The sequence below is a fragment of the Triticum aestivum genome, chromosome 6B (genome assembly GCF_018294505.1).
Source record: "Triticum aestivum cultivar Chinese Spring chromosome 6B, IWGSC CS RefSeq v2.1, whole genome shotgun sequence".
In the NCBI taxonomy this organism is placed as follows: domain Eukaryota; kingdom Viridiplantae; phylum Streptophyta; class Magnoliopsida; order Poales; family Poaceae; genus Triticum; species Triticum aestivum.
Genome location: NC_057810.1, coordinates 64,364,570 through 64,387,742, shown reverse-complemented (window position 1 = coordinate 64,387,742; position 23,173 = coordinate 64,364,570). Strand labels below are relative to the sequence as shown.

The following is a 23,173-nucleotide window of genomic DNA, read 5'->3' as shown; positions in this document are numbered from 1 at the left end:
TTTCCATTTATGACCTTTTTGTGACCAAAAACAGAAGGTCAAAAGCTGGCCGTCATAAACTGACTATAGCGACCTTTCTTCTGGAATGGTCAAAGACGTTTACGACCAAAATATTCCTACTGTGGCGTTTTGGTCACTAGCAACCTCCCCCAGGCCACATAGGCATCCAGTGTGGCAAGCTGATGTGGCACAAGATTCAGCCCGGTCCAATTCGATTTTCTACATGGGCTGAGCCCAACAATTCGGCCTTTTTACTGTATATTTTCTCTATTAATTTTCTCTAGCTACATGGGCCTAGCCCAACAATTTGGCCTTTTTATTTTATGGGTCATGGCCTTTTTGTACAACAGTTTTAGTTTTTTTTTATAAAATGGGTCCACTAGTCAAACAGATCCCACTTGTCAGGTTCTGATAAGTGGGTCCTAGCTATTAGGCCCAGATTCTTCATATTTCAGTTTGACAATAAGAAAATAACTAGTAGTTAAATTGGCAAGGAAAAACACACAAGATACTTCAAATAACAATAGCCAGATTCAATACAAGCTCTACAAATGACACGTCCTACAAGCTGTAGCATATACAAGCTTATTTACCAGCTCTACAACTGACAAGTCCTACAAGCTGTAGCATTTACAAGTTCTACAAGTTACATGTAATACAAGCTTAGCTGATACAAGCTCTACAACTATGGGAATCAGTTACAAGCTCTACAAGTATTTTCTTCTTCTACATGTAGCTCCTTCAATAGCGATCAAATGCCGGCTCACTGGAGAGTCAGGACTGGGCCTTCCACGGACGCCCTGTTACATGAATCAGCTGATAAAAATTAGAAAAACTGGAGACAATATATTATGAACATTCCATTCAAAAAAGGAGTAACTCAGTTGAAGTGAACACAGCAGCAGTTTTTCTCATTGAAGTGAACACAGCAGCAGTTTTTCTCATTGAAGTGAACACAACAGCAGCAGTTTTTCTCATACAGTATGTGTCTTAATATAACTCCTAAGAAATGTTCACAACCTGAATTAACTACACTTTTTCTCATTGAAGTGAACACAGCAGCAGTTTAATCAACAACCCCATACTTTACTATAGAATGTTTCTTCTGAATGCATAGCTTAAAGGCGGGGCGGGGCTGAGAATCATCATAACAGGATATGTATATATATATATATATGTAGAGAGAGAGATCACCTTAACAATAGATGGTGGGCATCCTCGCCGGATCGGAGCAGCTTGTCCCTGGCCCTCCCCACGGGATGGTACCAAACTGCGCACACACCAAGCAAGAGAGCACGCATCAGATCATATGAGAAAATGAACAAAAATAGAGAGGAGGAGGAGAGGGGTCACCTTGGCAACAGATGAACAAACTTTGGTCATTTGGCTCTGTCCTCGCCGGATTGAAGCATCTTGTCCTTTGGCCCTGTCCACACACCAAGCAAACTGCAGAAAAAACACGCAATGAAAAACTGAAGATCACAGTGTATGGAAAACTGAAGATCATAGTGATGATAACATACAAACAAAGGATCTTTGGCCCATCAAGTTTTAAGACAAAAAAAAGAGCAAAACCAACAATGCTACAAATCAGAGATTACAGGAACAACAACAGAAGGTTGTTTAACAAGTTTGAACGGCCACTATATATAGCACAATGTATGTAATGTAAAATTTCTGGATGAACAAGCTTTAATGGCTACAGTATTGTGATATTGTGATAATGGGAGGAGGCTTCCCATAAAATAGCAGGAAAATGCACTACTATTGTGATATTCCTCCCATAAAAACACTAATATTCCAGTAGAGATCAAATGCTTGTGAGCAGGAAAATAATGGTACATTCACAACTTCAGTTCGGGTAAATATCACCACATGTATCAGTATACAGGCAGCAATAGTATCATCGAGCATAGAAAAACAGCAGCTTGACCCATGTAAGTCATAGCTCTTTAGAGAGAAAGAAAGAACAGGTTCAGCTAGCTATGTATCCATAGTTAAGAGCTAAGCAATTTGTTTGTTTATGTTGTAATTGACAGACCTAGTACAAGAAACAAGCCAAGTGAAACAATATTGACTAATTCGAAAAGTGTTCTCATAAATGAGCTATCATGTGTGAAGATTCATGGATTTCAACCCAAACGCTCAATCTCATGGTCACATTCATGGCATAGTTTGTTCAAATGATCTCATATTGTGCACAAGGGTGCATCTTGGAATTCCAAACAATGTTGCCAAAGGGAGTTTTCATTTTCTTTGCACGGAAAATTCATTTTCCATTTTTCGAGTGCCCGAAATGAGGTTTTTTTGTGAAGGACCTACCATATGTTTGTTGCAAAATTGTACCAAATCATTTTTATAAAATATTAGGACATATTTAAGGCACAATTGATAAAATGGTTGGGTGTCAAAAGTTTTGATCCACCTCTGGTGAAAAAGACAAATTCCCGCCGATTCAGTTGGAAACGGGTCAAATTTGAACTGCAGCTGCCTCATAGTTTGCTATTTATTTTTTCCAAAAATCATTTCTAGTTACATAAGTACCTATTTAATCATAAATACATTGTTTGGTGGTGATACGTCGAGGTTTGGGCGGTGGCCGAGGGCCCCAACTCTAGAGCGCGTAAACTCGCATGCCCGTCGCGTGGTCACCGCGTGACCGTGGCATTGCCATGTGTTCTGGGCAGCCTAGGCATGTCTAGTGGGTTGAGCACTCCCCAGGTAGGTGCTAGGAACAAAATTACAACATAAGATTCTCATGAGGAGACCGATCGATGCTCAAACATGAATTAGAGGCCAAGTGTTTGATTAGCGGTACGGGAAATGTACATGGCTAATGGGCGTGAGTTTTGGCTGAGGATGATCAGTTACTAAGAAGACCGTCTTCACAAATTTTCAGCTCAAAAGGAGGACCCTAGGTGGTACTTGCTTTGCAAACCACCACACTGGACATAAATACGAATGTTGAAGCTCGGCTCAAAATAATGAATGGATTGAGCTAGCATTTGGTGGAGGATGGTTATTTGGGCATAGGAAAGTACTGTAGAAAATGGATACTATTTGGACATGCCAAAGTGGTACTTCCTTCACAAACTGTTACTCTGAACAGAATAGGAAAATGAATATTTTTGAATTATTTTTGAACTAGGCAAGGAAGGTTTTTACATATTTGACGAAGATATGACCCAAAGAATTTATGAGATTTTTTTGGGAATTTTGGGAATGACAGAAATATAGGTTGCTTCACAACCTAGGGCAAAAACTGCCACATGGACATGACATAGGCAAAACTGATGAGGTGGCGCCTAGTCATAGCAACCCACCACAATTTACAAGGCTATGACCATCTATATTGGTCGTTAACAACTAGAAATAAGGCAGCGGACTAGCGCTGTTAGCTTTATGACCATTTCATGTAAGGAAATTATGACCTTTCTGACCAAAATGGTCGCAATGGTTTAGGGTTTGGAGCCCCTCGAACAGCTTTTGACCAATTGGTCTCAAATGGTCATAAATCTATGACCAATTCTTCCAGGGTCACTGACAGAAGGTCATAAGTTGACATATTTCTTGTAGTGAACATACGCATTTCTGCTTTCTAGATGGTTATTCTGGTTTCTCTCAAATACCCGTGTCAGCGGAGGATCAATCAAAAACTACTTGCCCTTTTGGTACTTTTGCTTATAGACGTATGCCTTTTGGTTTGTGTAATGCACCTGGTACCTTTCAAAGATGCATGATGGCTATATTATCTGACTTTGTGAAAAGATTTGTGAGGTATTCATGGATGATTTCTCCGTTTATGGATCCTCTTTTGATGATTGCTTGACCAACCTAGATCGAGTTTTTTAGAGATGTGAAGACACTAGTCTCGTCTTGAATTGGGAAAAGTGTCACTTTATGGTTAATGAAGCCATTGTCTTGGGGCATGTCGTGGAATTATCACGTCAGATGTCCTATCGAAAACCTTTCAAGCCAGCATTCGCAAACGCGCCACCTTGTCCACGTCCATGAGCTGCATCCGCCAATCAAAAATGTTCAAAGCCAGCTACTTTTCGGGACTTGGCTGCTACCTTCATCTAAAGGTTTATTCATATGAAGTTGTTAACTGACAGGTACATAGTTATTGAAGATGGGTTTCTGTTTCCTAGTTTTACTGTTGTTAGTCTTGATACTATCAACAATACTATGTATTTTTTTTTGCGGGGGAACAACACTATGTATTTGTCTTTTATGCACTCCTAAACTACAAAAGGAGTGTCCTGATGTCTTGAACATTTTCATCTTGATGTCTCCAAATACAGAACATTTAATTGTCTTGATATTTAGCCTCTCAGTCTCATGAACTTAACATGAAAATGGCTTTTCATCTTGTTGTCTTCAAATACTGAACATTTTCATGTTGTGTTCATGAGAGAGACTAAATATATATGGTCAACGGAGGCAGGTGTAATGTAGGCTCAAGTGAGACAACTGGAGTCACCTTTGCTAGTGGCACTATGAGCCCTCCAGCCAATTCTTTTTTGCATACGCAAGGGTGAAATGTGTGATGTATAGTACATATGACACAGGGTTCACGAAAAAAACCTGTGTGTCCTATTTATCTAAGGACCCCCAATAAGATATGTATTCTAGATAAAAACTGTGTGATGTAAAACATCACACTTGCTTGGAAAAAATACAGAACATTTCAATTTTTTTGAAAACCAGCCCGTCCAGTTCCTACAAAAAAAACATAATCAAGAAAAAAACATGGCGCAACCAAATTACCAAGCAAAGAGGCGCGACACGACATGGACCGGAAAGAGGACAATGGCTTGTCTTCTAGTGGGACTAGGGCAGAGAGGAACAAACACATCTAGAGTGATAAAAAACATGTGTCTACCTATTTTCTTGGAACTTTAGGCTAACTAAAAGTTAACACCACATATCTATGCAAAAGAAAAAAAAATTAACACCACATGGCCTGCTGCCCAGTGAAGAGGTAGGTCTAAAATTTAGAGCAAACAATACATCAAAACTTTATAGCTCCAAACTTGACGATGGTGAAGATTGATCCCATCCACGCCCATCTAGAGGAAAGGCCGGATTCATTGGCTATAAAATGGATGTGCATCACTGCGCTAACGAGAGAACTAAACCAAATGAAAGTGCTAAAAAGAGTGGAGGTTGGTATTAGATGCATATATGGCAAATTGGTAGTATCTCATGCTATTCTATCATTCTGGTACCAAGTTCTATCTTCTGAGATCTCTAGCTTGTTAAGATGACTGAGGAAAGCGTCTCTTCCTTTTACCTTCTAGGAATGGTAGGTCTCAGGACGGCGAACACATGTGCTTTTTTGCATGGTCCCTTTTCTAATCTCTAAATCTGTTCCGGTCATCCATGGTGATGATACAGCGTTGTCGTGCTGTAAAGTAAGAGAAGTTGACGCCGTAAACCCTGAACCAGCATACACAAAAGTGAAGGCATCGAGTTTGAATGTACATAAGAGACTGCATGTCATGTGTGACACCAAATGCAAAATACGGGTGGCGGCGGCGTTGCGCTGGGAGAGGGTGATTTGCCGATCATGTCACTAGCGCGCTTGAGGCCGTTGTTGTATGTGATCAAGGTTGGTTTGAGTTAGCTTCCACGGCTAATGCATAGAGCATCTACAACCGACTTGCAAATCTGACATCCTATACGTTCGCAGACGCGCTCGAGTGCGTCCATTGACAATGACAGGCCACACCTCAAAATTCCTCTTTAAAAAATGGATACATCAATTATGAAATCTTAAATCCATACAATTAATGCAACTTAAAACTAGTCTAAATTTTCATTGTCGACGGTCCTTATTGTTTTTGCTCTGTCCATGTTCGGCGGCCAGCTGAGCCCTTCATTTTCCTCTTTCACAAATGAGTCCGACCGCTGTCGGGTGGACTACTCCCGGGAGCGGCGGAGCACAATGCAGATGGCCATCTCGTCCTCGAGGCTGCGTGGGACGAGTTCATAGTAAACATATCGAAAGGTCTAGGACTCGGATCCGTTGCCCACCATGCCAAAGAAGGCTAGAGATCATCGGAAGGGAGCTTGGGGGCGGAGTGAGGTGGTTTGGTCCCGGGAGTGGTTGAGGACGAATATACATGGGGTCAGGATGGGCTAACGTGGGCCGGATCCTACGTGGCGGACGTGCCTGGGCCTCCCTGTATCCGTCCAAGATTTGTGTTGGATATGGTGGGTGCCAGTCAGCGGGGGCGTTCGGTGCTAGTATGAGGCGTCCGTCTCGGTCGGGTTTTTTTCCTGGGTCATCCGCCCAGACATAAGGGAGGAGCCCTTGTGTAGATGCTCTTATATTTGGAGGACCAAGAGGAGGATGTATGGAACTTGAGCATGTGAAGTCAAACAAAATTCATGAGTGGTATTTTAGATCAGAATAGTCGTGAGCTAAAGTATGAGTGGCGGGCTCTTTTGACTGGCATGTCACTGATTTGTTTAGAAAGATACCAAAAATATCTAGAAGACAACATTTTTTTTTTTGCTCTATGTCGAGCCAAGTACTTCAGAACACGCCACTGTGTAAACAATTTTTTTAGGGGGCAGCCATACGTCATTTCTGAAATTGAAGAGGGTGAGTCCAAAATTTAAATCACACGGTGAGAATTTTATAGCTCTATACTTAACCGTGGTTAATATCGATCTGAAGCACATCTACATGTCGTAAATGCTAGACCCAGTGGCTATTAAATGACCTGTGCATCACTCTTATTATATAGGCGCATATATTTAGCAAAACTTCAACAAAATGGGTTATTAGCCCAACTAAATTTTTGGAGCTCCAGTAAGTAGTAGAGGCATATAGTAAATTTTTGAACTTCAAACAAAAGAGTCATCAGTGGCTAAGCTTTTTTTGGAACTTTAGTGGTTAGCAAAAAGTTAACCACATGGGTCCTGTGTCAAGCTCTCCGTAAAAAGCTGTTTCGTAGATGCCATGTAAGCTACTCCCTCCGTTCCAAAATAGATGACCCAACTTTGTATTAAAGTTGGGTCATTTATTTTGAAACGGAGGAAGTAGAATCTAGAGTACACAATACATAAAAACCATTATAGCTCTGTACTTGACCATTATAACCGATTGATGCCAAACCATCTCAATAGAGGGAGATGCTAGATTGGTGGCTATAAAATGTCATATGCATCGCTCCGGTCACCTAGGTGCCAAAGCAAATGCAAGATGCTAAAAGAAGAAACCAACATAGATCTGTTAGGATCATTTGGGAATGGTAGGTCTCAGGATGGCGAACGTATATGGCTTTGTAGACGATCTTCCTTGATATCTTTGAAAGAAGAGAAGTCAACATATCCATAGGAAACACTGCAACTACCGCTGTATATGCACTGCACATGCAGCACGGCTGCCACTGTACATGCACAATTGCACAGGGGAATGGACACATGCACCGTGGCAACAAGCGGCGGATGAAGTCCATGCTCTCGTTGGGCCTGCAGTGTCGAGCTGCGAATTGGTTCCGGGCTGATGCATTCGCGGGCTGGAGACTACTTGTGCATTATGCCTGTAGTTGGGCCTGCAGTTGTAGCTGGCCTCGTGACAATGCGCCGCTTGCAAAATTCTGTAGAGATTTCCATTTTAGAGAATTCTTAAGATAATTTCCAGCAGTAAAACATAAGGAAGCCAATCTGGAAATTTGTGGTGCATAACCTTGATTGTTTTTTCTGAATGATTTGGAGATTGCTCGCCTCGCCTCACCACAAGGTATAACCTGAATTGGTTGATGTTCTGATTTTAGTACGCCTTGAGTTTTAGTTTTCTAAAAGTCATCTTCATATGTGAAGTAGAATCCCATTTTGGTGTTTCCCCAACTGTTAATTACATTCATTCCACTGATGTGATGAACGAAGGAATAGCATGGCTAATTGATTGACTAGTAGAGTGCCCGTGCGTTGTCACGGGCTCTTGAAAAAGTTTGCAAGAGTTACATGTTAAATTTCACATGCACAAACAATATAACACAAATACAATTACTGAATAATTGAAGTCCATTTTGCAATGAAAATTGATAACAAAAAGAAAAAGTAACGACATGTTTATGTAACAAACTAAGCAATGTCCATGCAAGTTTCAGACGCTTCTCAAGTCCTACTAACTGTTTTTTATATGAAAAATATTAGGAATTAATATAAACAGAACATATATTAAGATGAGAAAAAACAATAAATATTTACCGTGTATATTTGATGAGAAAAAAACATGCAAACAAACCTTCTTCAACCAAGTATATTTATTTTTTTTCTCAGTTTTATTGTGATACCCTTAGTATATGAAAGGTAAGTACAAAAAATATTTATTTTTATGAACCATATTTAGTATATGTATACACTTTTATTGTCAGGTATGTATACTTTTAATATCTATGTTTTTTATCATAAATTCCTACACATGCGAGTCTAGCATTTTTATCGTTGAGCAAAATTTGCACACAAGGCCCAAATTAGCCATCCACCACGGCCCAACCAGCACCCAAACTTAGCCCCCTAAAAATAACTATAAAAGAAATTACCTTATCCACAGTATATTTTTTTGAGGGATTACAGTATACCTGGAAAAATGGGCCGGCCCGACACGACACGGCACGGCATGGCCAGGATTACACGGGCCAGGCACGGCACTTCCCGGCCAAGCACGCGTGTTGGCCTCCCCGGCCCAGGCACGGCAAAGTTGCCTCACGGGCCGGCTCGACGGCCCACCTGGCACGGTGGCCTCTGGGCTCACTGGCCACCCCTCGCCTTTTCCCCTCCACCCGCCGCATCCCAACCCTAACCCCACTCACTCACCACTCTCCCCTCCACTCACTCAATTCCTCTCGCACTTGCCCCTCCCCCGCCGCATCACCGCGTGCCTCGACGAGGCGGCGCCCGCGCGACTCCGCCCGCCGGCCACCGGATATGTCCCATGCCGTGGAAGATCTTGGGGCTCACTCACCCGCCACCTCTCGCCCTCTCCCCTCCCCCCGCCACATCGCCGAGCGAGTCACCGAGCCCGCAACCACGCGACTCCGCCCGCCGACCGCCACATCAGTCGCATGTCGCGGCCGGTCTTGTGGCTCATTCACCTCTCTTCTCCACTCACTCCAACATCTCAGCCATCTCCCTTCCCCTCGCCGCATCGTCGTGCGCGTCGATCGTGCGAATCCGCCCACCGACCACCGCATCGACGCGGGTCAGGGCTCCGACGAGCTGTGTGCGGTGCGACCAACGGGGACAGACGCAGCGAGCTTACTGACACGGGCACGGGTGCTCGGTCTGGTCCCGTTCTCCTCGCATCCGCGGCGGTGTTCGTCTCTGGCGAGCTGGCAGGTGGATCCGAAGCGCGGCGACTCGATCTGCATCGCCTCCGGTACGCCCGTGCGTTGGTACGGGCTATGCATATAAATAAATAAAAATTATTAAGGTTGTCTTCGTGGACGCCCTTGATACCTCTAAACCCGCCACCAACTCTGGCGCTCGCGACTTTCCGCCTAGCCACACTTGAATATGTTAACCCCTGCCTCTCCTTCGTCAGCAATGACCCGATGTTATTGTTGTACTTTTTCCTCCCGTCACTGCCTTTTTTTATCCACCCTGCAAAACCGCCCACCTCTCTTTGCCTAATCCCCAGCCTGCCACCCGTAATTGAGAAGTGTTGATGCTCGTTGCTTCCCGGCCCGAGTCGCCGCCAACGCTACCCACAATTGAGGAGTCCTGATGCATTCCCCCTTGTCGCCCCTTTGCCCAAGTCCCCGCCTACATCATGCATTGGTGCGGGAGACAAGAATCGTCGATGATCGTCACATTGTCCACCTATTCTCGATGAATATGATCAATCCCAAGTCAATGAGTGGCGGAGCTTCACATGAATGCTTGGAGGGGCAAAAGACTTTTAGGATACCATGCACATCAAGCGACATTGTAAATTTTGTTATCATTATATGACATTTTTTCCTTTCTTCCTTCTCAACCCACATACCAAGTAACCAATTCTGGTTAAACATAGTAATTTACGAAATTTTATATGATTTGCAAGAATGCCAGTGACCGAGACATTCTAAGAATGCCACTTTCTGTGAATAATCTCAAGCAACTACTCCCTCTGTCCCAGAAATCTTGTCTTAAATTTGTGGATACGGATATATCTAGACAAGTTTTAGTGTTAGATTCATCTATATGTAGATAGATCTAAGACAAGATTTTTAGGACGGAGGTAATATAATTTTGTGAATTTAGTCCATGTACATAACCTTTTCAGCATGCATACAGCAATGATACACATTACGCCACTAAACCTCAACCGGATCATCTTTGTGTGCATGTTGAACTTAGTATATATATATATATAGCTAACATGAATGATAACAAATATTTGCATACAAATAAGATGGATGTTTTAGTAGAACTGAAGTATACTCGGCACGAAAAAGAGAACTGAAGTATACTAATGCCCGTCAGGAAAAGCGCACTTCTATTTACTTGGCAGAAACTCCTAAATAGTTGTATCTTAACATAAGTAGGCAGAAGCACTAAATTGTACTCCCTCCATTCCTAAATATTTGTCTTTCTAGAGATATCAACAAATGACTACATACGAAGCAAAATAAGTGAATCTACACTCTAAAATATGTCTATATGCATCTGTATGTAGTCACTTGTTGAAATCTCTAGAAAGACAAATATTTAGGAACGGAGGGAGTACTACATAGGAGAGGAGAATGACACTTAAAAATTTGGATAGTCCCAAACCGCAGCTAATGAAAGCACAGGTGCAGTGGAGAGTAAAAAAAATGGAAGGATTTTTTCTCTAGCACACATTTCTTATCCTCTCTCTTTTGCTTTTTCATTCTTTTACTCTCAACTTTTATTTGAGAGAATCTTTTACTCTCAACTTAACCACACCATAACTGAACTGCAACTCTGCAAGCCCAGACTGCAAGCCCAATTTTCTATCTCACACAGGAGCGGGTCACGCAAGTCATCTTCGTTATTTCATTAAACTGAACCATACCACAGACTGAACTGAGCCCCCAAAAAAAGACTGAACCACGCCCAAGTTCCTGTCTCACAAAAGAAGGTCCCGCCGGCGCAGATAGTTCAGGGGAGGTGAGGCAGAAAGGAAGGCAGCAGAGGTTGGGCTAGCCTGCGAGCTGTGGCATAGAGATGGGGAGGAGCGAGAAGGATGGTAGAGAGCATGGCAATTGGTGGTGAAGGTCCGTCAGAAGCGCAGACTTTGCACGCTCTGCCGCTGTCCAATGTCGGCATCGCCCATGCGCCGATGCGGATGCAGTCTACCGCGGGTCCATTTTCTGATGGAGTCTTGCAATGCTTCTTCACTATGTACAAAAACACCATCTATTTAGAAATAGATGAAAGTACATACTGCATGATCAGTTGGTCACACACCCCAAGAATCAATACATCAGGTCACCAAAACATTAGAAAATGGTCTATTAAACATGCCGACAGGTGAAAATGCAACAATACATTGATCTTCTAAATTCTGCAATAAACTCTGAAATTGATTGTTTTTCTTTTCATTCTGAATCTGTAGAGAAAACAGGAAGCTCGGGCTACTCACCAAAACCTGACATTGAAGTCCATACCTGTGCCAAGCTTATATACACCATCAGCATGAAGCACCTTCTCCCCCCGAGTCTGAATACAGAAAGATAGATATGGAAACAAATCAATTATCTCCATAGCTTTCTACCCCATTGGCTTTTTAACATTCAGAAGACGTTTTCAGCACCGATTCTTCTAACTTGCAGCCCACAACCCGTCGCAAGTAACCGAAGCTGGGTAGAAAGAAGGCATCCAAATATGGATTGTTAGTGAAAATAAAGAATCGCGAGGGTACTTTTGGCTGTTGCAAACCCACATATACGAGGGAAAGAGAGAGGCAACCTAGCAGCTAGCTCAGCCAGCAATGGTAGCTGACGCTTCTTCTTGCTCCTACTGGTCAATGCTATTCACTGCTCCTGCCTCAAGCAGCTGCGCATGCAGCCAACAACAATTCAGAGATACAAGATGACAGATAACAAAGAACCAGAAAGTAGGACGACGACACAGAGAAAAACGTTCAGATTGCAATTCGTGTATACCAAGCTATGTTATGCATTTTGGCATAAGTTGGTGGAATCACGCACATATTTCCTTTCAAATAAAAGTAGTACTCAAGGTCTGAATTCAGTTTCAGAGAACAAAGCACGCATACTGAAGTTCGATGACAGGTCGACGGAGGTTGTCCGTCTTCTAGTCTTCTCGCACTGCATGATGCGCGCCTTCTCCTCTGCGATTCAGATTCGAACGTGGGTGAGCAATGGCCGTGTCAGGTTGTCCCTGCAGGGCACCTTCTCAAACAGCGATGAACTTGTTGCCGGTGATGCTAGGCACTGGGGGGACGACATGAACAAAAGCATCAGCGGGAACGGCCTGAGAAGCATTGTTAAAAGCATTCATACAGAACTAATCTTCTAGATGATAACAATAAAAAAATACAAATGCAATAATCCACCAAATGTAGGAAAGCATTGTTACAGAATATATATTCTAATCTGTGATAAATAGAGATCTGAAACCATTGATCACATGCAAGAAAACAGGAGGAGGAGGAGGTGCACAACTACATGTAGGGCATGTAGACGCCGCTGAACTCAAGAGTTGTGGGCTCCTGTTGCTTCCGTCGATCTCGTCACCCCCAAAGTCAAGTATATTGTCATAACATCAATCATATATGTGTTGGCATTTTACTGTATCTGTTATGACAGGGATGGCCTTGCTTTAAATAGAGCATGTTCAAAGTGTGAGAGTTCAATCAAACTCGACAAACTCATTGATGATGTCCAATTTACCAGGAATTGGGTTGTCTCATCCAAAGCTGCCACAACTACTTAGTTTTACCTAAACAAGAAAGGCATGGTCAAACAATTTAAATCCACGCGTTGCACATTCATAAATCACATGACAGATGTACCACACCTCATGAATACATGGGTTTCAGATGATGGTGCATGGATCTGGTCCCAGCAATTACTACTCCATGTCTGTCAAAATATAAGGTGAATTAAATTTCCAAAAGTCAAAGTTTCCTATGTTTGATCAAATCTGTAGCAAAATACATCTAACACCTACAATACTAAAGGTGTGTTCGGACTCACTCCCACTCCACAGCTCCGCTCCAGAGCGGAGTGGCATGCCACTATAATCTACAGAGTGGTCAGAAGGTCGCTCCGTCCGATCCGCTCCGTGGCGAGGGCGTGGAGGCTTTCTGAACAACCCCTAAATAAATCAAATATGGAAATATACTTCATCATGAATCTAATGATACTAATTTTCTATAGTAGATATTTATGTTTTATTCTACAAACTTGGTCAAAATTAGATAAGTTTGAATTTTTAAAAAATTAGTACACCTTACAAGTTCAAACTGAGGGGAAATTGAACATTTCTGTAAAGACATGACCTTTTCTTGAATTATCAAATGATGCATCATCCTAACCATTAGATCGTTATCAATGTACGGTCCATAATCCATTTGGGCACATCATAAAAATACTTTGTGACTGTGTGAGAATCTGTCGCTTACCCCGTCGGTGGCCAGGATGACGAATTGGTCCCGCGCGGTGATCCTCCTCTGCGTCACCTCCGGCGCCGAGATGACGTCGTAGTCCTTAATGCAGTAGTCGCCGAACGTGTGCGACATGGCCAGACCCGGCGCCTCCCGGTGGGGCATCCACACCCGGTGCACGCCGGGCTCGTCGTCGAGGCAGTGCACGCAGCCCTCGCACTGCATGATGCGCGCCTTCTCCTCTCCGATTCAGATTCGAACGTGGGTGAGCAATGGCCGTGTCAGGAATGGACTGTCCGTCTTCTAGTCTTCTCACGACGACTTACGGGGTAAGTCGGGCATGAAGTCGACGGTGAGCTGGATGGTCGTGACGTCCCCGTCGTCCGACGTGGTCGCACGGACGGCCCGCGAGTCGCCGACGTTCACGACCACCATCAGGTCGCCCTGCTTCACCATGGACAGAGCCGTGCAGCCGCTGTTGTCGGCGTCAAGGCGCCGAATCCGGGGAGCTCCTCGTCCACGGCGGCGGCGGCGGCCAGGTAGGACTGCCTCAAGAGGTCGAACTGGCAGTTGCTGAGCCTCTTCTCGCCGTCGATGAGCGACGCCAGCGCGACGGCCTCCTGCCAGCGGCACAGAAGCGATTGCAGCAGCGACTCCCGGACGGCCTTGGCCGCGTAGTGGCCCCACTGGTCGTGCCCGTCCAAGACGCCGCAGAAGATGGTGTCGTCCTGGCACCCGTATCCCTGGACAGAGAAGAGAGCGACATGAGAAATTGAGAACAAACACGAATAACCCAATAACCAACTGCCTGTTTTTTATCCAACAAAAAATGGGTAGTCACATGGAGTATTTATGAAATACAATGATTTTTGTAGTCTGAAAAACAATCAGCAAATCTGATCCTACTATGAAGATGTCGACGAATATCAAGAAAGTTGGGGCATAGCCTAAGGCGTACGAGATTGATTCGACTCACCTTGCAGCGATCCGAACAGCAAAAATAAACCGGACAGCGACGCCCTCAGGTATGGCAATATTCCTCTACCTCACCTTCAAATTTTAGATTCTGAATTATCCTGAGCAATGAATCGAGCTGCATACTGGAACTTGACGTCCGTTCCTCCATCCTTAGCATGTTCCTCAATAAGTGTTTATTATCTTCAATAAGGTGAATGCAACGAACCTAGTGGAACAAAGGTCTCAAATTTGAATGCTGGAAATAATACATGCATGAAAGTATTGTCCTAAGATATTGGCACCAAATAAAGAACAGAACTAAATCAAGGTGCACAAGAAGCCTCAATTGGGAAGGACCAAAAGAAAAAAAAGCTTAACACATAAATAAAGATAACTATGAGGTGAAAAGAACTGAACCATGACCTGGCCAACACCTCCCTCTCTCCTGCAAACCAGACAAAAGTCTGACCTTCATTACATTAAATACTAATTTGAGTGGTAATCTCTCTCTCTCTCTCATAAACGACATGTTGAGTTTAAATCTATATCTATATCTATACCTACTAATAAACCAGTTATTGCTTCTGGTCGTACGTCGTCATTGTTTTGCAAGAAAGCCCCTCGGTTCACAGGAAATCAACCCGCCGTCCCTGTTTTAGTGGCACCCAGAAAAAACGTTTCACGTTTACAAAAACAACCCTATAAGAATTTCAATTCAGTCCGCAGTCCTTTCCTTCCTCTTATCCACTATGCGCCGGCGACTACGCCCATTCGGTCGTGCGCTGGCGCCCGATCCCCGTCGCCGGCGACCACAAGCAACGACCGTTGCACCTCTCTGCGCGCCACCCCGAGGCGCCGCGCCGCCATCCTCCGCAACCCCGACCTTCTCCTCGACCTCGCCTCTCCGTGCGAACAAACGGCGTCGCCGCCGGCGGCCACGACCACCGTGCTTGAACTGACGGGCGCCGACGGCACGGGGCTCATCTTCGAGGTGTTCGCCATGCTGGCCGACATATTCTCCGGCGGGGTCTCTCCATGGCGACGGCGGCGCTGCACCTGTGAGAAAGACAGAGGTAAGGGAAGATATAAAGGAGGAGAGGCAGGGAGAAGGAGAGGGCGCGACGAACGGCGGGGAGGTCCCGTCTCCCGCGTGGGGTGGGGGGGGGCGAGGTGCACGGCGGCTGCACTGCGTGCGGCCAGAGAGAGAGCCGGGAGGAATAAGCGAAGGAAGAGGTGGCGGGATCCTGCGGGGCTGGATTGGAGCCCCGGTGGTGCTACTGCTGCCGTTGGACGCCGGCCGAAGGGACAAGTCCCTAGGTAAGGAAACAACATGTGTTGCATCGGCACATTTGATGCAGAGTAGCTACTGTAAGTTCCTCTCCCTTCTCTAATAAGCATTGCGACCTCTCCCTTCTCTAATTGGTATTGAGATTCAATTGCTATTCGATGGAGAGCAGCCACAAAAAGTTCCTCAATTGATGCACAGCGGCCACCGAAAACAGATCTCGCTTTCAATCTCTAATTGATTCTCAGCTACAGAGTGGCATGTATCTATAGACTTGCTAATGTGATGGCTAATGCATGTGTATTAATTCATGAATTAGCAAAATATTTCCCATGAGATGTGCTAATATACAAATTTGATGTTCACAGTGCCCTCCACTTTTCTTTTGTTATGCCTATAAGAGATGACTTTTTTTCAATTTTTAAATAGAAAAGCACATTATGGTTGCTCTTATATACAGCTTATAAAAAGGAATTACAAAATAAGAAGAGTGATGTGTTCTCCTCAAAACAAAATTGCTGAAATTCACATGCATGGTGGCGCCATACAGCGAGCGCATGGTGGCAGAGTTCACAAGCTAGATCTTTGACTGGCGTAATGGCTTGTCCTGATGCAGAGAAGGACGGGGTTCAAGTTGTTGGGCCGGTGGCAGGGGCAGCATGATGTTTTCGTCAGGTAACAACCTAGCCATCGACTCAAGATTTAACTGAACCAATTCCTTTAATTCAAGCTCCAAATCGTTGTTATTTGATTCACTAATTGGTTGCTGGCAACAACTAATTGGACATATAATTGTTGATTTTTGTACAAACAATATCTTCAGTTGTTTTCAGATCTTCAATAAGGATCATCAAGCCCTCTGTTTTTTATATGAAGAATAGATATTGTAATTGTGCCTCCATTACGTCTAAAAGTCAGGTATCGGAAAACTGTCATTGGCATATCTCTGTCATGATGGAAGATTGGTTAGACAGAAAAAGGACCTCTGGTTATGTATGACATGATGCGAGGCACATGCAACAAGAATTGACATCCTCTAATGCTAACTGTTGACCATTCTTCTCTGAAGTATCAGGTCAGTATCCCATGTGCCCCCTATTCATCTGTCATCGCTGCATAAAAATTTAATGCAGTTTTTAAGCCTATGTTTAAGGATAGCTAAATCTCTATGGACCAACCATATTATCTTTTGAGATAATAAATCAACCTTCATCATGTACTTATGTTGTAACTTCTCCCATCTTTTGTGCTATTATCTAAAAGAGGTGTGGATTGGAATCAGTTTTTTTTGCTGCACCCCCATTCCGACGAGGTCACGCACACATACCACCGGGAATCCCACGAACCCTATGTTCGAGCGCGAGCGACGGCAATAGCATCTGCAAGTACTTGACCAACACGCTACCCGGGTGTGGTATCCACTATTGAGGCCAAGCAACCTAGCTCGGTCATCCTTAAGTGTGCTTGTGTCCACCACCTGATGAAGAACGGGAGAAGATTGCTGACTTTGTGCCTAATGATGGTTGCCTGAACTTCGTAGAGCAAATTGACGAGGTGTTGATTGCTGAATTTGGTCTTAAGAGGCACGTCGTGGGAGATATCCCTTGTGGCAGGTTCAAAGTTGTGATGGTATCTGGTGTCTCCCAGCGAGATTTGTTCCTTCTCTTAACAGTTACTATTAAGGTATAACAGTGATGTGCTACTCTGCTGGTCCTTTAGATGTCAAAAAGATTATGTGTTGTGCTAGCTAGCGACTTTTATCTCCCCGTGGATGCAGATTTCAGAATATGTTTAGTTATGACGTACCACAAAGCTGATCTTTTTAACATTTGATTGTCCGTGCTTAATACCACAGTTAGGTAGTTTGACTCTTAGACACTGGTCTTTTTAATATCAGACTTAAACAACTACAGTTCTAAATAGCAGTAGTTCTTCTGAATTTCTACCTATTTATTTCACTATTGTGGTTTCAAAATCCAATAGCCTTGCTGTTAGTTAATGCTCTATTTATATTTTTTGCCAACAGAACAAATTTATGTTTCCAGCAAAAAAGTTGGCCGGCCCCAGCAAAAAAAAAAGAACAGTTCCAGCAAAAAAAGATCGTCGCCGTGGTCACAGGTACTAAATGGTTCCACTGTACATCTCTGTAGTTATTTGGTTGAAGGTGCGCATTAGTGGTTAGCTGTGATAATACAAATAGTAAACATGTTATACCAGGTAGCAGAACTTCACGAAAATTTGCTGAAGGAGCTGCATCATCCTTGATCAAATATTATTTTTATTATTCCTTGTTGGTTTTAGACAATAACATTAGAGAATCTAAATCCTTTTACCGCGCATCAGTACATGTAATAGAGCAACTCTTGGTGCAACTAGCTGCAGCAAAGACCAACTTGACTTATGGTATTTTTGATCTGTTCACCTACCCTCCCTCGCTCAATTTTCTTGGGCAAAAACACCCGCCCACGAAGCCATCTCCGTGTCGCATACCTATTGCCACAACCAACTAAGCTAGCCCAGTGTTTTTTGTGGAAAAGATGGTTGTTCCTTCTATTAAATAGTCCCACCTCGCCCCTTTACACCCAATCCTCTTAATTTCCTTATGCCTTTGAATTTCCTAGGTGTCAACAAGCAGTCTTCGGAATCATCAATAAGCCAACAGCGAGAAATAAGTTTAAGAATTGAGTTCCCTTAACAGGGAAATAAGGAAGGGAAGAAACAAACAGGGAACAATCAGATGAAGCATCAAGGAAAATGGATTGAACAATCAGATGAAGCATCCAGCTCGAGGAGAAGCATGGTCTGCAAGGAGACCAATCATCTTGAGGTGGTTCTTTCAGCTACTGCATGTTCCATTACGGAGAAGGGTACTTAGTCGATCTTAGGAGCCAGACTCTGCTCTCCTTGCAGGGAGAATTTCAACAAATGGTACTATTACTCTCCCAACAATTCTTTTATCACTACAAAATGTGTAGGAACCTTATTTTTCCCTGAGATACTGTAATTGAGGAACCGAGAGCCGCGACGGAACATTGTATTTTGCACTACATCCTGTATTTGCTTTGTGGGAAGCTGGCTTGAGGACAAATATGTCAGCTCCATTTTCGCTGTGAGTGATTCTTCATATGACGGTAGTGTTGCTTGTGTTCATAATCAGTCTCTATGTAATGTTTCGGCAGAGAGAGTTGTAACGCCTCGGCCTTCTTGCCGAGTTGCAGAATGCTGTTGTTCACTCTGCAATAGGATGGATGAACATGGTTTTCTTTATTTTACAGCGTATGTGTTGTGGTCGGATACATGATTGCAACAAGATTCCCAACTAGAAGAGGAGTCACCCAGAAGAGTTTTGCAAGTTATCATCACTTGCAAGCCTCCAACTTGATCCATGATTTATATGATCAGCAGAAAACATTGTACAATTTAAAATTGTCACAGCCCATGTATTCTGTGATGCCCAATAGAAATAGCATTGATTATTTGGTATGAAGATGCTTGGACAGCCATGTTTAGCCCAAAATCAAATAATCAAGATGACTGCTAAAATAATTTCATTTAAGTTTTCTACATACAATTCTAACTGATTAGTATTTTTTTTCTCCCGTTGCAACGCACGGGCATATGTGCTAGTACTATATAAGTATATATAAACAAAAGCTATATCATACAATAATTAACATGCTTGTATTTCACCTTACATGAAGCCCACATATCCTGATGCTTGTGGCGATAGCTATTTTTTTCTCCTTGGCCATTTGTTCCGCTGAGCCCCTCCTCTTTAATACATGCAGATTGTTTATCTTCAGAATATTCATCATGAAAATGTCAAGTTTTGATAATTGATGATCAAAAGGAGCAAACTCACTGACCATCCTCTGTCTGGCTCCTTGTCCCAATCCATTTTCTCTGCTTCCAACTTCCTGCAGCAAACCAAAAATGTAATCCAATATAAAAACTCAAGAATATAACAGTTATATTGAACTTTGCACAAAAACATGGGGAAAATCCACTTCTGGTTAGTGTAACTCATATTCAGATGTACTGTAAGACATGGGAAAAGTGACTAATAAAGCTTAGAATCAGAGTTACATTGAACTTAGAGTAGAGATTACAACACATCAAGAGGCAAAACTTACAGTGAATTTGGTACAACTACTAACACAAACTAAGCTGAAAATCGAAGTAGAAAAGCAAGTCCTGACTACTGTAACTTCAGAGTGCTGCAAGTGTAAAAAATCAACAAGAAAATTATAATGAGATCATAATAACAAACCTGTAGTTTATGAGCTTGAGGACTTTATAAGTCTTCGTCCTTTGGATCAATTCTTGTCAAGGACTGCAGGTGACTAATATATCATCGAGATTTTTGGTATCCTGTGACACTTCAGAAGCAAAAAAGTTACAACCATTTAGAAAGTACAGTGAACCCAAGAAGTCATTCTTGTTGCATCTGAGGAACAACATGCGGTTCACAGTGATGGCAGCGGCCGAGCCATGTTCATAGAGCCAATGGCAACCAGCCGACCACTCCATGCGCCGCACATGATGAACCAGGCCATCTTGCTTGCACCCCTGCGCAAGGCGTGATGGTGCATCGGGTGGCGGCACGACCGCTCGTGTAGCGCCACCTCATCATCATCTTCGCTGATGTACCACCACAGGTCCACAACAGCAGGGGCATGGCACCATTTGGCCTGGCAGAAGCACGCCGAGCTCGTCCCAGTCGGGCGCATGTGTGGACACTTCGCACCAGAGCGCGTGGAGTATGCGTAGATGACGGCGCGCAAGGCGTCGAGGAGGTCCGGATCAAAGAGGATCCACGATCTGAGGCCTCTTATCCTCCCTCCCAATCAATGTCCACCTCTAACGATTGTGAACGGCTCGGAAAGGAAAGAGAATGGGAGAGAGGAAACATCGGCTCGATGTAAAGTTCCTCCTTGTTCCCATGTTGTTCGCCATCGCCTGTTGAAGAAGAAACATCATCTCGATGTAAAATCATGGTGATAGGCTCAAGGGAACAGAGAGGAAACACACCTCCTTCAAGCGAATTCAACAATTGATGTGCCGCAGCGACAGGTGGTTTAAGATCTCCCTCGCCAAATTCTCATCAATCCGCAAACAAATTAGGACACCCAAAAAATTGCCCCATTACTAAATTCGCAGCACGAGAATCCTGACGAGACAAGAAAACCTCGACCTAGCGTCACATGCTCGTAGTCCTACGCGAGGCAACGGCGCGATGCGAGGGGGCGGCAGCGCAGAGACGACCATGACCGGTTGCAGTCGAGGTAGAATAACACAATCAGACAGCAACCTGAAAGAACAATAAGCAGTTCATGAGAAAGCAATAACATATTTCCCAGGAGATTAACTAAAATAAATTATTTAGTGTGCCAGGTACAAAACAAACACGGCAGACATTTTCTTGGCTCTGAAATCAGACAACTCAGCAAAAAAAAAATGGCTGAACTTTGGTACTAACATCTGACATAGACATTGTAAGGTACATCTCACTATATTATTCACACCCAGTGGAAGGTATATTCTGAATTTCTGATATTACCTATGTGTTAATACATCTACCATGACACCTCAATCCAGCATGATTAGCCTGAACATATCCTGGCTCCAGCGAACATATGAGTAGAGAAAATAAAAACACTTGCAGAAAGCCAAAAGAGTCGGTTACCTTGCGACAATGAACACTGGAAGGCTTCTAATGAGGCAATGAATGGTTTGAACCTGGTAGATTTGGTGCTATATTTATAGCAGCAGGCCAAGCTGGCAACATACAGAACAGAACAGATGCACAGATGCTTTCGTCAGAGTGATGGCATGAAATCCAGCATTCAGAATGATCCGCAGCCAATTTGATGTCTGTCTCCAACTTTCCATCAGGTCAAGGATGCCACTTTCCTACAGAAGAAAACAGGCTAGTGTTCAAATCGTCAGGCTCTCATGTGCCCACAAGCCAGAACCGCATCCCGGTTCCTACAAAAGTGGCATGAGAATATTTAGCACAAGTTCGAAGAACCAGAGAATATTACAGCATCTGTATCAAATACCCTGGATTTTTGCATACATGAGGAATAGAGGCCTCCCTGACTTCTGGTCGTGGCCGCTCACTGGCCTGCGGTGGATGCCAAAGAGGAGCACCGTGGAGGGTAGGAGCGGTTGCAGCCGACAGGGTGAGGAGGGTGAGGCGAACCAACGACGGCGACGCGGGGAGAAACACCACCGCGACAGTGAATGAGGTGGTCGTGGCCCCGCCGGTGATCTGCGGGACGAGATCGGCACCCACCTCGGGCTGCTCTGCTCCGACGACGTGGAGGCTCTACGGCGGCTCCCCGGCCGGATCTGGCCACAGGAAACAGATCGAGGGGGCGGCGGCTGAGCAGTAGGGGCGGCGGCGGAGCGGGAGAGAGGTCGCATCTGGATCGAGAGGAGGGGGCGTGGTACGGGTTTTTCTCTGGATCGAGAGGAGGGGCGTGGTACGGGTTTTTCTGGCACGGGTTTTTTTCGCGGGAGGGTTGCGAGTTAACGGAGGTGAGATGATGACGAAAAAAACCGGAGGTGGAAGGATGACGAAAATAAACCAGTGAAAATAAACCGTGTGGACTATTCATCAATTGCTCCATTAGGAGTAGAGATTAAGAAATGTTGGATCCCATAAATATATTAAGAAATGAGCAATTACGTGTTGCAACTTAGCGGTTGTGTTAAAAAATTATTTGACGGAACGAGCATAGCGGATTTATAAAAGTGAAGAGGTAGGTCTATTTTTTTACGAGAAAAGTTTCCAATCTATTCATCTTCTGTCAAGGTAGTACAAGTAACACCAAACGTAAAAAAAATGCATCCACGTCCGTACACCACCTAGCCAGGACTAAAAGCATTGCAGTGAGCCGAAGGCGCGCCGCCGTCATCGACCCTCCCTCATCGTAGCCGGGCAAACCTTGTTGTAGTAGACAGTTGGAAAGTCGTCGTGCTAAGACCCCAGAGGACTACCGCACTGGGACAGAAACCCCGCTAATGAATAGATGCGTAGATTTAAAGGATCCTACCTGTAGACACATGAACATAGGCAAACGAAGATCGGATACATGAAAGACAAATGCCAACCGAAACATGTGAGATCCGCCGGAGACAAACCTTCACACGTCCTCCGATGATGCTAAAAACACCACCGGGATGGGGCTAGGCGAGGAGGACCTTATTCCACATCCAGAGAGTCGTCGTCTTGCCTCTCTAAGCAGGACACAAACCCTAACAGAACTCAAAAAGCATCTGAAAATGAAGCCCTCCCGACAGCAAGGGCCTGGATCCACCGCTCTTCC

At 44.1% G+C, this 23,173-nt stretch overlaps 3 long non-coding RNA genes across 31 annotated transcripts; 1 reads left to right on the top strand and 2 right to left on the bottom strand.

Moving 5' to 3' along the window:
- Nucleotides 1-500: 500 nt before the first annotated feature.
- On the bottom strand, nt 501-1,659 carry LOC123133493 (uncharacterized). Its single transcript, XR_006465272.1, has 3 exons — nt 1,354-1,659; nt 1,195-1,270; nt 501-800 (listed from the first exon to the last, which is right to left on the bottom strand). It is a non-coding gene; the product is annotated as an uncharacterized lncRNA (long non-coding RNA).
- An 8,684-nt stretch (nt 1,660-10,343) lies between these two features.
- LOC123135803 (uncharacterized) lies at nt 10,344-22,340 on the bottom strand. 25 transcript variants are annotated; one of them, XR_006466239.1, is made up of 16 exons: nt 21,919-22,340; nt 21,400-21,827; nt 20,871-21,150; nt 20,110-20,798; nt 19,706-19,756; nt 19,530-19,612; nt 14,574-14,780; nt 13,616-14,340; nt 13,188-13,308; nt 13,009-13,073; nt 12,657-12,930; nt 12,245-12,422; nt 11,935-12,021; nt 11,780-11,825; nt 11,609-11,685; nt 10,344-11,363 (listed from the first exon to the last, which is right to left on the bottom strand). It is a non-coding gene; the product is annotated as an uncharacterized lncRNA (long non-coding RNA). The 25 variants fall into 25 exon arrangements; XR_006466238.1 differs by having other exon boundaries at nt 11,634-11,685; XR_006466231.1 differs by having other exon boundaries at nt 10,344-11,825; nt 12,657-12,785; nt 12,882-12,930; nt 13,162-13,308.
- LOC123135805 (uncharacterized) lies at nt 15,715-18,989 on the top strand. Of its 5 annotated transcripts, none has more exons than XR_006466242.1 (6): nt 15,715-15,922; nt 16,456-16,514; nt 16,673-16,914; nt 17,103-17,522; nt 17,866-17,957; nt 18,461-18,989. It is a non-coding gene; the product is annotated as an uncharacterized lncRNA (long non-coding RNA). The 5 variants fall into 5 exon arrangements; XR_006466240.1 differs by having other exon boundaries at nt 16,663-16,914; XR_006466243.1 differs by having other exon boundaries at nt 15,716-15,922; nt 16,663-16,914; nt 17,122-17,522.
- Nucleotides 22,341-23,173: the final 833 nt, after the last annotated feature.